Below are 12,659 nucleotides of genomic sequence, written 5' to 3'. Positions count from 1 at the left end.
AAAGTGAGAAATAAAAAAGAGAGGAAGAAGATGATGAGGACTTACCGGGTTAACGGTGGCCGGTAACGGGGTTGTCTCAGCCACTGTCACTGAATCAAAGAGCCTCAGCAAGACAAGAGGCAAGACCTCTCTTTCCTCTCCGGCCCGCCTCCCTCTACCTCTCTCTCTCGCTCTCTCTCGCTCTCTCGTCACCCCGACCCTCCTCCCCCCCCCACCAGCCACACACGTCACCGATTCAGGTACCTCAGTTAATTATCAATCGGCATCTCCCCTCCTGCTTTGGTCATATGCCTCTAGGCTTCACTCGATAATTCGCGGAGGTGGAAAAAATCTGAAGGATAGCTAATTGTATTAGAAACTGTCTGTAAGAGCCGAGGCGCTGGTGTTGGTGTACATTCACGCATCAGGGCACACACAAGCTGCATCCACTCACAAGTCACCAATCACGTCCAGTGTTGGGGTGTGTGTGTGTGTGTGTGTGTGTGTGTGTGTTATAACTTATATGCAACTGCAGGGGAGGAGGGAAGGATTTGGTTGCTGTGTGGTACAAGTGGAACCTTTTTAGTATGACTTCCAAAGTAAAACCAGTTATTACCTGAATATTTTTACTTTATTCTGGAGATTTCACAAAGTAATTCTTAGATTTTTTATCTCAAAATCTCGAATTATTTGAAATTAGGGACTTTTTCTTTCTTCATGACTGCCTATGACTTTCAGAATTTGGCTTTATGTAGAAATATGACTTATCAGATTTTCACAGAATTCACTTTGCTCTCAGAGTCTTGACTTTATTTTGACTTTGAGATTTAAAACTTTTAATATGAAATTTGACATTAATATTATGAATTGTTTGATTGTCTGACATTGTCTTGAATCCACTTGATTAACAGAATTGTGAATTTTCACTTTAGTATAGAAATAACGCTATTCCCACATATTTTAATTTATCTAAAAAGTCCAGCTTTGTCAGGGCTGCAGCGGTTGAGGACCCAAATACAAGACACAGGAGCAGAGCTGGAACAGTTCAAGAGATTTATTAACAAAAGGCGTGCACACTACTAGGAGTGGCAGAGTTCCAACAAGTCCATATAACACACAACTTGACACAAAAACAAAAACCCAAGATCCACAGGCAGGAAACAAGCAAGGGATGACACCAGAAAGAGCATGAAAAGAAACAATAATCTGACACAGACTGAACGGAACACAGGCATTAAGTAATAGGGCTAACGAGCAGGGAGGGAGTCAACAGGTGAAAGACAGGAGGGAATAATTAGACACAGGGACAAGCTAGACACAAACACCACACAAAATAAACCAGGAAGTAAAACATGCGACAACAGACCAGGACCAAACCAAAATTCAGAATACAAGAACAGAACAGACTAAAAACTAATCATACAGATAGACTACAAACGAAACAGGGCCAACAGAGCAAACCAGGATCAAACAGAACACAAAACAGACATAGGCAAAAACAACAAACACAGAAGTACACAGATCAGGAGTAAACACTAAGACATGAACTAAAACGCAGGACTAAGAGGTACATTAAAACAGAATGAGAACCAACACAAAATCTTTACAAAAATAAACAAGGCAAAACAGTAGAACAAGACATGGAACCAAAACAAGACCAAAAACCTTACATCATAACAAACTTTATTATCAGGACTCACCTCACTCATGGAATAAGGACTTTATTTTCAAAAATATGACTTAAACCTCAGAGGTTTGACTTTTTCTGAAATTTGACTTTACATGGAATTGTGACTTAATTCTGAGACTCTGTTACTCTTAGACTTCACTTGACTCTTATTATGATGTTATTCTCCAAATCCTGAATTTGATTCAGACTGACAAAAAGTCAGGCTGGCTGGGTTTTTCTTGAGACCGTATTAAACACGTCCTCTTGTTTCATCCAACATCAACATTGTTTTGAACACACACATTCCATTTATGCAAGATTAATTCATTTATCAATGCTTTCCATAATGCAACAGTCCATTTCTGCAAAGGCATTACAAAGAGAAAAATTGGCAGTGGAAGACCGTTAAGAGTAATAATAAAGTAAAGTCTTTTGCTTTTTGATGGAGTTTTAATCGTATTCACAAATGTGTTTCAATCTGGTAAAATCTGGTTGCACCAGATGGTGAAAATGAGCACATTCAAACATCCCAGACAGGTGATTTGACAGCAAAAGGAAACAACATCAAATTGACTTTCAAATACTTTGCTGTCATTGACTGAACTCCATTGTCCTCATTCCCTCAGTTATTATCTGGCGTGTCAAAGCTCATCCATCTGGTGTGCAGACTAAAACCACTGCCAAGATTTATTTGTCTTAGCCAGCTTGAGCACTATTTGATCAAGGTGAATGCTGTTTGACCAAGGTCTGCTGTTATTACCTTTTATAGCAGAGAGGTGCACTGTAGCCCCCTGTGGGGAAGGTGATCATATTTGTTGGAGCCCTCTCCAACATTTAACTACTATTTAGTTACACTGATCCTAAACAGCCACAAACCAGCAGTGTTTGTCAAACTATTCTTCATTAGCAAGCATTACTTGTTAGGTTTTTGTTTTGTGCTTGTCTTTTACCGTGCGTTCTGTGTGTGCTCTAAATCTCTCCAGGTGAGTCTGGTGACGTCACTCCGGCAGCTGAATCAGTGCTATTTTCTCAAATCCATTTTAAAACGAATTCAGAACACACTTAAATCTCCATGTGTCAGAGCGTTCATCAGAAGTTTTATGACTAGTTAACAACTTAATTGTACAAACAGTTTCCTCTTCAGTAGCTTTACAATTGTTAAAACGATCTTATTCCCAATTCCACACTGTCTGAAAGTGTCATATGCATTCAGTATAAGCTTGTTTCAGCTCTTTGTTGAAGGTACATGATGTTTAGATGTCTGCTGCATCATTTTAGACAACACTGGCCTGTCATTTATTTGTATCTTTGAATGCTGTGCTAGAATATGAAAGAATTTTAGGCTGCACAGCATGAGTTTATACTGGCTTGTCCTCAGATTAAGGGGTTTCCTTAAGAGATAAAACAATATAGATCAAGATACAGTAGAGAGTATATTATAGTGATGTTAAATGATTAGAAAGACTACCAGACCTTGAGTTGACATTATATCACAAAAGGTGAATTAAATTCCCAGAACACAGTTTGATGGTTTAAAAAGCCTAAAATTCTACATTTTATTATGACGACGATGAACATGACGTTAAGAGGATAATGATGATGATGATGATTGCAATCTTCAATCTTTTTGTCTGTTTTAGTGTAATTATCATCCACCCAAAGAGGTAAAAATTTCCAGTATTTTACTACAATCAGAGAAAGTAAAAAAAAAATCCATATTTACTCTCAATTGTGAGTTGTATCTCACAATTGTCATCTGATATCAGTAGCTATGTACTGTAAACATAGGAAAGATTATAGGTTCTTGAGGAGGTCATTAAATCAAAGGTGACTGCACTCTTGGCATCTCACAGATGGATTCAAAACTCATTTTAATAATGATTCCTGGTTGATTTATACTTTTACTTCTGGACTTGAGTTGTACTTTATCTCATGCAGCTAATTTCACACCCCAGACAGAAGAGAAATGGGACCTTAATTGTCCAGCCATACTTTACACCAGTCATGTGATCTACTCATGCGGGCCTTAGAAATAAAGCGTGATCAACTCCACGGCGCCCCTGACAGCGCTGTACAGATAATATAACAAGGAGCGAAGAAAAAGGGCACAGAGGTTTTGATGAATGTCTTTCCACACTGGATGCTCCGGAAGTCAGCATTTGCAAATTGGCCCTCCATTCGTCTGTCAGTCAAAATGGCACATCAGATGGCATGTTGAGCACAAAGGGGAAGAGGAATTGTCCATTAATGTTAAACGGCTCCAAGTGCGCAAAGCTGGCTTCAGCAAAAAGCGCTGACAGGTAACGACGGGGTCGACATTGGCTGAAGAATAATGAGACCATACTTCCACAGAAGAATGAAATAATAAATGACACCAAAGAGATCTCGAGCTCGGAGTCAGCTTTCCACTCCAACAGCACAAAACAATCACACAGGGAAAGTAACACAGCTCTTTACACCACTGTGGGGAGGCTCTTGAAAGCACTCGCCTTGTAATTGTCACGTTGATTAGTATCACGGATATTTGCCCCACATTCTCTCTCTAGTATCTAGTTGGTCTATATTTTGTCTTTCAATCAGGGATTTTATGTGGGTCTTGATTTGGCTTAGCTCAGAGCACCAACCAAAATGTCTGCCCCAGTTCTGGTGCAGAGGGGAATTGCTCTCCTCTGACACCGGCCCCGTTCAAGGGTCCGCGCCGTCGCCTTTGTTAATGAGCCAGGCAGCCTCAACATATTTCAAAAGCTCAACACTCGAAGTAAAGTGAATCTTAACACTTTTGGTATGACTGTGCATCACTAAAGGAGTCACGTAGCTCAAACCCTGTTGATCCTTGGAGGTGTCTGATCCTCTATACTGTGCCTCTTGACTTAAAGTGGTCCCATAATAATCTTTACTTTACATCAAGCTCGTTGGCCTGCAGAGATAGCCACCATTTCTAAGGTCATATAGCATAGAAAGCAATTTATGTTGCATTCAGACAAAGAGGATGGTAAGTGAGAGTCAGATTTGGGAACTTAAAAGGTTTGAAGCCCAAAAGTGTTCATCCATCCATCCATCCTCAACCGCTTATCCTGTGGACAGGGTCGCGGGGGGCTGGAGCCAATCCCAGCTTACATCGGGCCAAAGGCAGGGTACACCCTGGACAGGTCGCCAGTCCATCGCAGGGCAAAAGTGTTCAATGTCAAATAAATAAATAATTATGAAATGAATAATGATTAAAAAAATGGTGTAAAATGTATAAATAAAAGAATAATTTGTGAGAAATAATTAAAACTCCACTCACTCCACTGTTTTTACACAAATCGCACCATCATCTTATTTTCAATCTAACAAAAGTCTTTCATTTCAAGTGTTTTCATTTCAAAATGACTTTTTATCCCTCAATAACACTTTTACTTGATGACCCTTTTTATATTGTCTTGGGCTAGTGACCATTTGGGTGGTTTCCACTTACTAAACGTTAGACAATATTTCTCCTCTCCTGTCAATATGAAATGCCATTTCAGTTTATTACAACTAGACTGAAGCGTTTTTTTACAATTCAAATGATTATTTAGTCATTGGTCTGTGATAAAAGACTGTGATAAAATCTGTTCACATAACATGAAGTGAAGACTTTTAATGTTCAATGTAACATTATCCAAAATACTTTGCAGACATACATTTAAGTATACTGATAACTAAGCTCATTATGGTTTACACAATATATTTTATATTTATTTAATATTGAACTCTTTGGGGCTCCATAAAAAGGAGGCCAAAAAACATTTTATTTGTCAGTGATGGCTTCTTTCATGAAATATGCACAAATATTTCAGAGTTACAACAGTTTTTTTACCAAGTGCTAAGTAAAAAAGGGATTTGATTTATAATTTTACTTGCAAATGTTATTCATTAATTACAAGACTCTCGTGAGGCAGAACAAAACATTGCATTTAACAGATATTATTTTAAGTGATGGCAGGGTGCCGGTGCACTCTGACTGAGCTTGTTCTACTCTGTCAACCCACCTGTCACCAAGACTTTTATTTCCATGTGGAAGAGGTCCCGATGATCTGATGAATTATTTACAAAATATTATGTAAATGATGAAAATCTCTGTTGTCCTTTTTTCAGGGAGAGTGCTTCTCACACTCAGCTGGGAATATGTCAATTTGAGAAAACTGATGTGGAAGTTTTCTTGGTGTACTTGATGCAGCCTATATAAACACAAATTAAAGCAAGTAAAGCAGCACCGCCTACTGAGGTAGAGCTTTAAACATTAGAGGGGAGAGCTGAGAAAAGCTTTGCTTTATGCAAAATGTCCTCTGATGCAATGTAAACGACAAACAGACGAGAGCCAATCGTCTTTTTGATTCCCACAAAAACAGAAGTTGTTTACTTCTCGGCTCCACCAGTGGAGTGGGGATTGCTTCCAGCAGATGCAGTCTTGCCAGCTTGTGCGTCATTGTTGTATTTAAACAGTTTAAACAATTTGTACCGCCTTGAAAAATGACAGCAAACAAAGCTATTCTGTTCTCAGAAAACAAACTGTGCCAACAGAAAATAAATTCATGTGTGTTGTGTAGCAGCTACATCAGAAAACAGTCCAGTCAAAGCGAATATGTTTATCAGATGTTCAATGCAACATACCCACAGAGCTGGAGATTCATGATGGCCAGAGACTGCCTACTTCTTTATATCTGTATGTGTGAACCCAATAAAAACAATATAAAGAAGACAGCGGAGGAGAGCGAAAAATAAAGATAACAAGTATCTGAGAATAAGATGTTGAGATTGTCAAGTAATTAACAGTAAATACAAGATCCTGTCCATCAGGTTAAAGGGATGCTTCCAGATAAAGAGGATTAAGGCCTGAAGGAATCATTGGTAATGGAGTTAAGCTGTCAATATGCTCCATCAGAACTGGTTGTTGGATGGTCGAATAGCTTTGGAAACCTACACCACCAACTTCCCAACATTAGATTATAGGGGCTGTGTCTGTGTCTGTAACTTTCCAAAACTGACAATCCGTTAATGACAGCCACGTTACACAGTGATTGGTGGACAAACTGAAACAAGGAACCAAAGCTCTGTGTTTAATTAAGCGTCTCTGAAGATGTTCAGTCTGAGAATGACAGGGGATCAGGAGCAGCCAAAAAACTAAACTGAAAGTTTCAAAAGCCCATTCTGTTCTTTTAATCAAACTTGTTAAAGCTGAGCAGCAAGAGGGGCCCATTGATGTGTTCATTCCTGTAATTTGTTTCCATTTGACACACCTCACTGCTCTGTGATGCATAGAAGGGGATTATAAAATACACTTACACTTCTAATTTGGACCTAAGTGACTGGATGAGTTGCACCTTTAAAGAATGCATATTGTATTCCTAAAGAATTCAAAGTAGGGTCAGGGGAAATTAAAACTTTCAGCATCTTTGTTTGTTTAAATGTGTGTTTTTCAGATGTTGCATGAAGGCAGGCTATGAAGTACAGAAGGAGAAAAACTGCACAGATTTTCTCAGAGGAGATCAGTGATTGCAAAGTAAATATCAGACAGAAAGTCGAGGAGCAGACTGTGTGTATGTGTGTGTTTGAGTGCATCACACCATCACAAGTGTTTTGTGCCGAACAAACATGTAGCCCATTTATGAGAAGACATCTGGCTGTCAGAGTTGGTGGCCAAATAAAGTGCAGTTTTAAGAGTGGATACTCCAGATTTTAACAGTGACATTGTAGCAAGCTGATGTATTTCTGCTCTGTGTGTAAAATTAAATAATAATTTAAAAAGTTATTATTGTAGTAAAGGAGAAAGACTTCAGACTCGACCCGGACTGGAGGTGCAGGACTTGTGAACAATGTTTATTTTTTAGAAAACGTCTTATAAGCTTGCTGTTATTACATACTATGTATCTGCTGCGCGCGGCCACACGTGAGAGAAGACTAACACCGGCACCTGCTGTGCCATTCATCATAAACTTTGGCTTTAAAACAAGACCCAAACAAAAGAAGCGCTGAACATAAAATAGGTTAGTAACCTGAGGATAGTGAACATGCTTAGCTCAGCATTGGCTATCTAACGTTAGCTACAGGAGGTTAACTCCTCCGACTGTCATTTGTTATGAAAAGATGAGCGAGTGTTTGTTTGCTTGCCAAACTTGCGGTGGTCGATTTAACGTAATCATTTATGTCCTGCTGGCTGCCATCACGGTAACAGGTTTATTGTTGTTCATGTAACGTTACAGTTTTATTTAGTCATAACGTTACACTGGTTTGAGAGTCTGGGGGATGTGTTGACTTACAATAGTTGTCATTTGTCAGTTGTCATTAATTGCATTGCACATTACATAGTTGTGCTCTCTAAGTGAAAAACAGGTTACAGTTACAGAATTCCTCATAGCTGTGCAGTGTTCTAAGCAGCCTGGATTGAACGCAGCAGGTGATACAACATTCATTATAACCACGAGTGACGTGAGACTTGACTTGGACTCTAGCTCAAAGACTTGTGAGCATCACTGCCATCCTTATCATGCTGTTTAGCATGATTCCGAGAGACAATGGAGTGTAATGAAAGATGCCAGAGGAAACAGAGGCCTTACAAGTGAGACAGCTGATTTCCTCACTAATGATCTGGGGGTGGACTAGATTAGAGGGTATAAACTGTAGAACACAGTGCATTTGTCTTGTTTAGCTAAGATTGTGGTGCTAAACTCATATCACCGCTGCTCCAGTCCCAACTTCAAATTGAATGCCAGGGCGATTGTTTGTTTCCAAGAGAAACTGTGTGGATTTGCTGTAATGAACAGAATAATCCTTGGGCGCAGTGATTGCTCTTTTTTTCCGCTTTTGGTGTGTTTTGTTAATAGCGCCTTTCATGATAAGTGATTACCTTCATCCGTATTAGCAGCTGTTGGAGGAAAACGCACAGTAAGTACGCACAATGAACCCTGCAGGCAGTTGCTAGAGGTCACATTATATGGCCAATCATCGCTTCATTTGTTCTCTTTAAGTGTGTCATAATTGTAAAGGCCCGTGGTCAGTGGTCACGAGTGGTAATCATGAGTGACAACTGGCAATTTTGCAGGGCCTGCATGCAGTCAGCACACTGCATGTGAAGCCATTATTTCTGTTCAGCAGGCCTGACAGTATCTAGGGAGGATTACTGCAGCTTGCCGGTCCCTTGTTGTTGTTGTTGTTGTTGTTGTCGTCCGTGGTGGTGTTGGTGCCTTGACTCCGCAGGTAAGACGCACCAGTAAACACAGCCTGCAGCCTGAGTGGAGAGTACTGCCTGTGACAAAGTCCATTCTGTCAGTGGCATCCAATCAATAACAGCCTCAGCAGCATCCCACTGCACAAGCTGTGTGTGTTGAGCCGGGAAGCAAAACGTGGAAAAAAAAGCCACCTATCTTTTTCCAATATTCTCTTCCATCTTAGGGAGTGGGGGCTACCTAAAACACTACAACAACAACAGCAAAAAAAAATCTTGTCTCTCCTTCCCTGGGCTTGATCCCTCCTCCTCCCCCAAGAGGGGAGTTGTTAAATTGTAGCTGCATACTAACAGCTTCCTCTGAATCAATTACCATTTGGATATAAATGTCACAGCTTTGGAAACTGTCACTGGGCAGAGACTGAGAGGAACTGGTGGTTTATTAAGGATGGAATGGATGCTGAGGGTTTCATAAACACACACATTCTTGCTGGTAAAATAAACAAAAAAACTAATTTTTCCAGTTAAACTATCATCTTTTACTTGGATATGCGGTGTAGAGGCAGAAAATAGGAAATGGAAAATCCACTGCCCACACGGTATGTGTGCAGTAAAACTGGATGTTACAGCAGGTTGCTCTAATCTCCCAGGAGACTCTAAAGTGTGAATTCTATAAGTAACAGAGTAAAGGCAGGCTACAAAACCATTCAGAGTTGTTATAGATGACCTTTGCTGTGGCAACATAAGCTTTGCATGTAACCGAAACCAGACAAGTCCAGAGAAAACTTCCTCAGATACAAGCGGTCACCGTCAGTGTCTTGAAGAAAGCAATAAGGCTGAATGATTGAAATGTCAATATAACATTTACTTTTAATAACCTAGAGTCAATAAGGACTTGACGTGTATTATGAGAAGAGGAATCTCTTAGGCCTTCATCCTCCTCACATGGTTTGCGGACAGTGTTTGTTTAAAAAAGAGAAGAAGAGCTGATGCTCAGTCTACACCAGACTGGAGTCATGGCTTTGACTTCATTCAGAGATATTGTATCCAGGCTGCAAAACACTGGAGTTCTGTAACTTGGTTTTTGTGATATTGTCTCGCCATAATGAGAGTCTAGATGCAGGCGTGTGTGTAGACCTCAGGCCTGGCAGCCTATGAATATGTCCTCATACCCACTACCTCAGAACACAGGGTGTTTTTAAATTCTTCTTGTCTAAAGAGGAACTTTACAGGGAATGTAGGGGTGAAGAAAAATGCTCCCAGTCCTCGTCCAAGTTTGGGTGGAAATGCAATTTTTCTTTATCCAATGCCAATACATGTATTTTATTTAACATAATTTGTGCTACTAATACCAATATTCCATTATCAAATCAATCAAAAAAGGTAAATGTAGAAATTGCTATATTTACTTGATAATCACATCTGAAATAAAAAGTAATAAATCACATGACACAGACTGGCCACCATAAAAATACAAACACATACTCAGCTAGCTGTAACATACAGTGTATCCAACAAAGCCTTTGCCATAATGTGGTCTGTTGCCATTGCATCTGGTAGGATAGTGCTCTGCAAACCTTTCTGTAACAATGCTGCTGCTGCTGAATATGATCATGTATAAGCAAGCTCATCTGCCAACAGTTTGATTATGTCACTTTGGGACAGCTTTGAAAAGGGATACTAAGAAGGAACAAGCAGCTTAGGACTCTCAGAGGTTTTACTCTGTGATGCTGGAGATCACAGTTTGATTTCACCAAGCTACTGTAAATAAAAGTAAATGCGCTAAAGCACATTTTGTGAGAGAATTTATAATTGTCACTCTCAGCTTCCACTGCTGCTGTTCTCATAGCACTTTTTTTCCAGCATATCTGTAGGCTCTGAGTCAGTTTGCTGTCATCACTCCACATACTCTGCTGCACTGAGCTCGGTGTATTCCTGCAGGGAGTGACGAGATCAGAGCTTAGACCACAAAAATCACATCATATTTGATATGTTTCATGTTTCTGACTCAGTTCAACAAATGTACGACTTGTGAGTCTATGTGATGAGCAATACTCTGCTCAGTGCTCAGCCCTCCTTCGCTGCCGCCCAACGTCTTATTTTCCAGCTCTGCTGTAACGCTAGTGCAAACGCTTCACATTCACCTGTTTCAATTGGGAAGTTCACAAGATCAGAGCCTAGTTATCTCATTTTACATCTATACATGTTTGTGGTTACATAATAAAGCGTGGCACGTGAGTCTGCTGACTAAACTCAGTGTGATGGTTTGATAAGATCACATTCTAACTCTTTGGGGTCGTTCTTGTGATTTTACATGATGTTCACGGTGGAATCAATGGCTGAAGCATGTAATTTCCTTTATATTGATAAAGCCAGTTTTAACGTGGTTAATGTGGCATTACGTTTTCTATGCTTTGCACTGTAAACAACATAATTCCTTATCAATAATAATAATAATAATAATAATAATAATAATAATAATAATCTTTATTTGTAGAGCACTTTTCAAAAACAAGTTACAAAGTGCTTTAACACGTGTAAAGACAATAATACCCAAGAGACAATAATACAAAAACAATACAAGATAAAAGCATGAAAACATATCAAGACTCCAAACATTACACTGCAAGGCTGACAGTGCTCAGGCATAACCTTTTAACAAAAGTATGTCCCTTGTGCACATCTACTTGAATATCTGTGTCATATTTGTGTATGTATTCTGCATAGTGTTGAGACTTGTGTTCTTTCAAGACGCCAGAGTGAACTTTGGACACGGTGGGGCACATCTATCGAAGCTAAAGACCAAAAAAGCAGCCATTCATCCCCAGAATTGAAAGAAGAGAACTACTGTTTTCTGTGGTGTGTAAACTCAGTTATAGCACACGCCCTGCAGAGCAACATGGGTGTCTTTGCTTTCTCCTTTTCCCAGTTATTAAATCTGAATTTTAAATTGTCTCCAAAGGGAAATGCTCCTGCCACTGCCTTTGATTTTGTTCACACTTCGAGCATGTGTCAGTCTATGAATGGCTGCAGCAGGAAGATGCATGGAGCCGCTGCTGGCATAAGATGATGACTGATATGGTCACATCTCACTGCTCGCGGAGGACACAATATGAGACGGGATCCCCATCTAGCCAAGAGTGAACTTTGCTTCACTTTGCCCACTTAATGGTCCAGCGCCACCTGCCAGTCAGCCTTTATCACCTCCATCACTCCACTTAATCAGAAGTGCTGGCTTAGGACTCCCTCTAATCAGGCCAATTATACTTTAAGGCCCTGTCTTTCTGGCAGATGTCCTTTTAGTTCTGGAAACTCTTTGGCTTTCCTCCTGCCTTTCTGGCAGTGGCCCAGCCAAGCTTTCAGAGAACAACCTTGAGCATTTGTTTTATTTTTGTATTCTACATAACCTTTATTTAACAATGGAGGTCAACTTAAACTAATTGGTATTCACAATGACAGTCGGGGGTTTAAAAAGGGACTTGGGTTAAAACAGAAGAACACACAACAGAGGTATATGCCAACAAGACAATTAAATCGCTAACAGTAAAAAGCAGTTGGCAATACTTTATCCATTCTCTCCATTTTGTTTCTTTCACAGACACTGACAGATGACTCCACATCACCGGCTTTGTCATCATGTCTATAAAGATCCGTCACAGTTCTGGCAGGCTTCAGTCAGTCAGAAAAGCCTGTGAAACCTGTCTGACTAAACATCAAATGAGTGTATTTTCATACTCAGCAGTGTGACAGCCATGCTAAGAGATTTAATCATCATCAACAAGGCACACATTCTTTATAAAGTACATACTGCCAGATTTCATGGCA

This window comes from Micropterus salmoides, unplaced genomic scaffold (genome assembly GCF_014851395.1).
Source record: "Micropterus salmoides isolate LMB-PRFRI ecotype aquatic unplaced genomic scaffold, ASM1485139v1 Ms_hic_scaffold_10, whole genome shotgun sequence".
Taxonomy (NCBI): Eukaryota; Metazoa; Chordata; class Actinopteri; order Centrarchiformes; family Centrarchidae; genus Micropterus; species Micropterus salmoides.
This window is presented reverse-complemented; position numbering follows the sequence as displayed.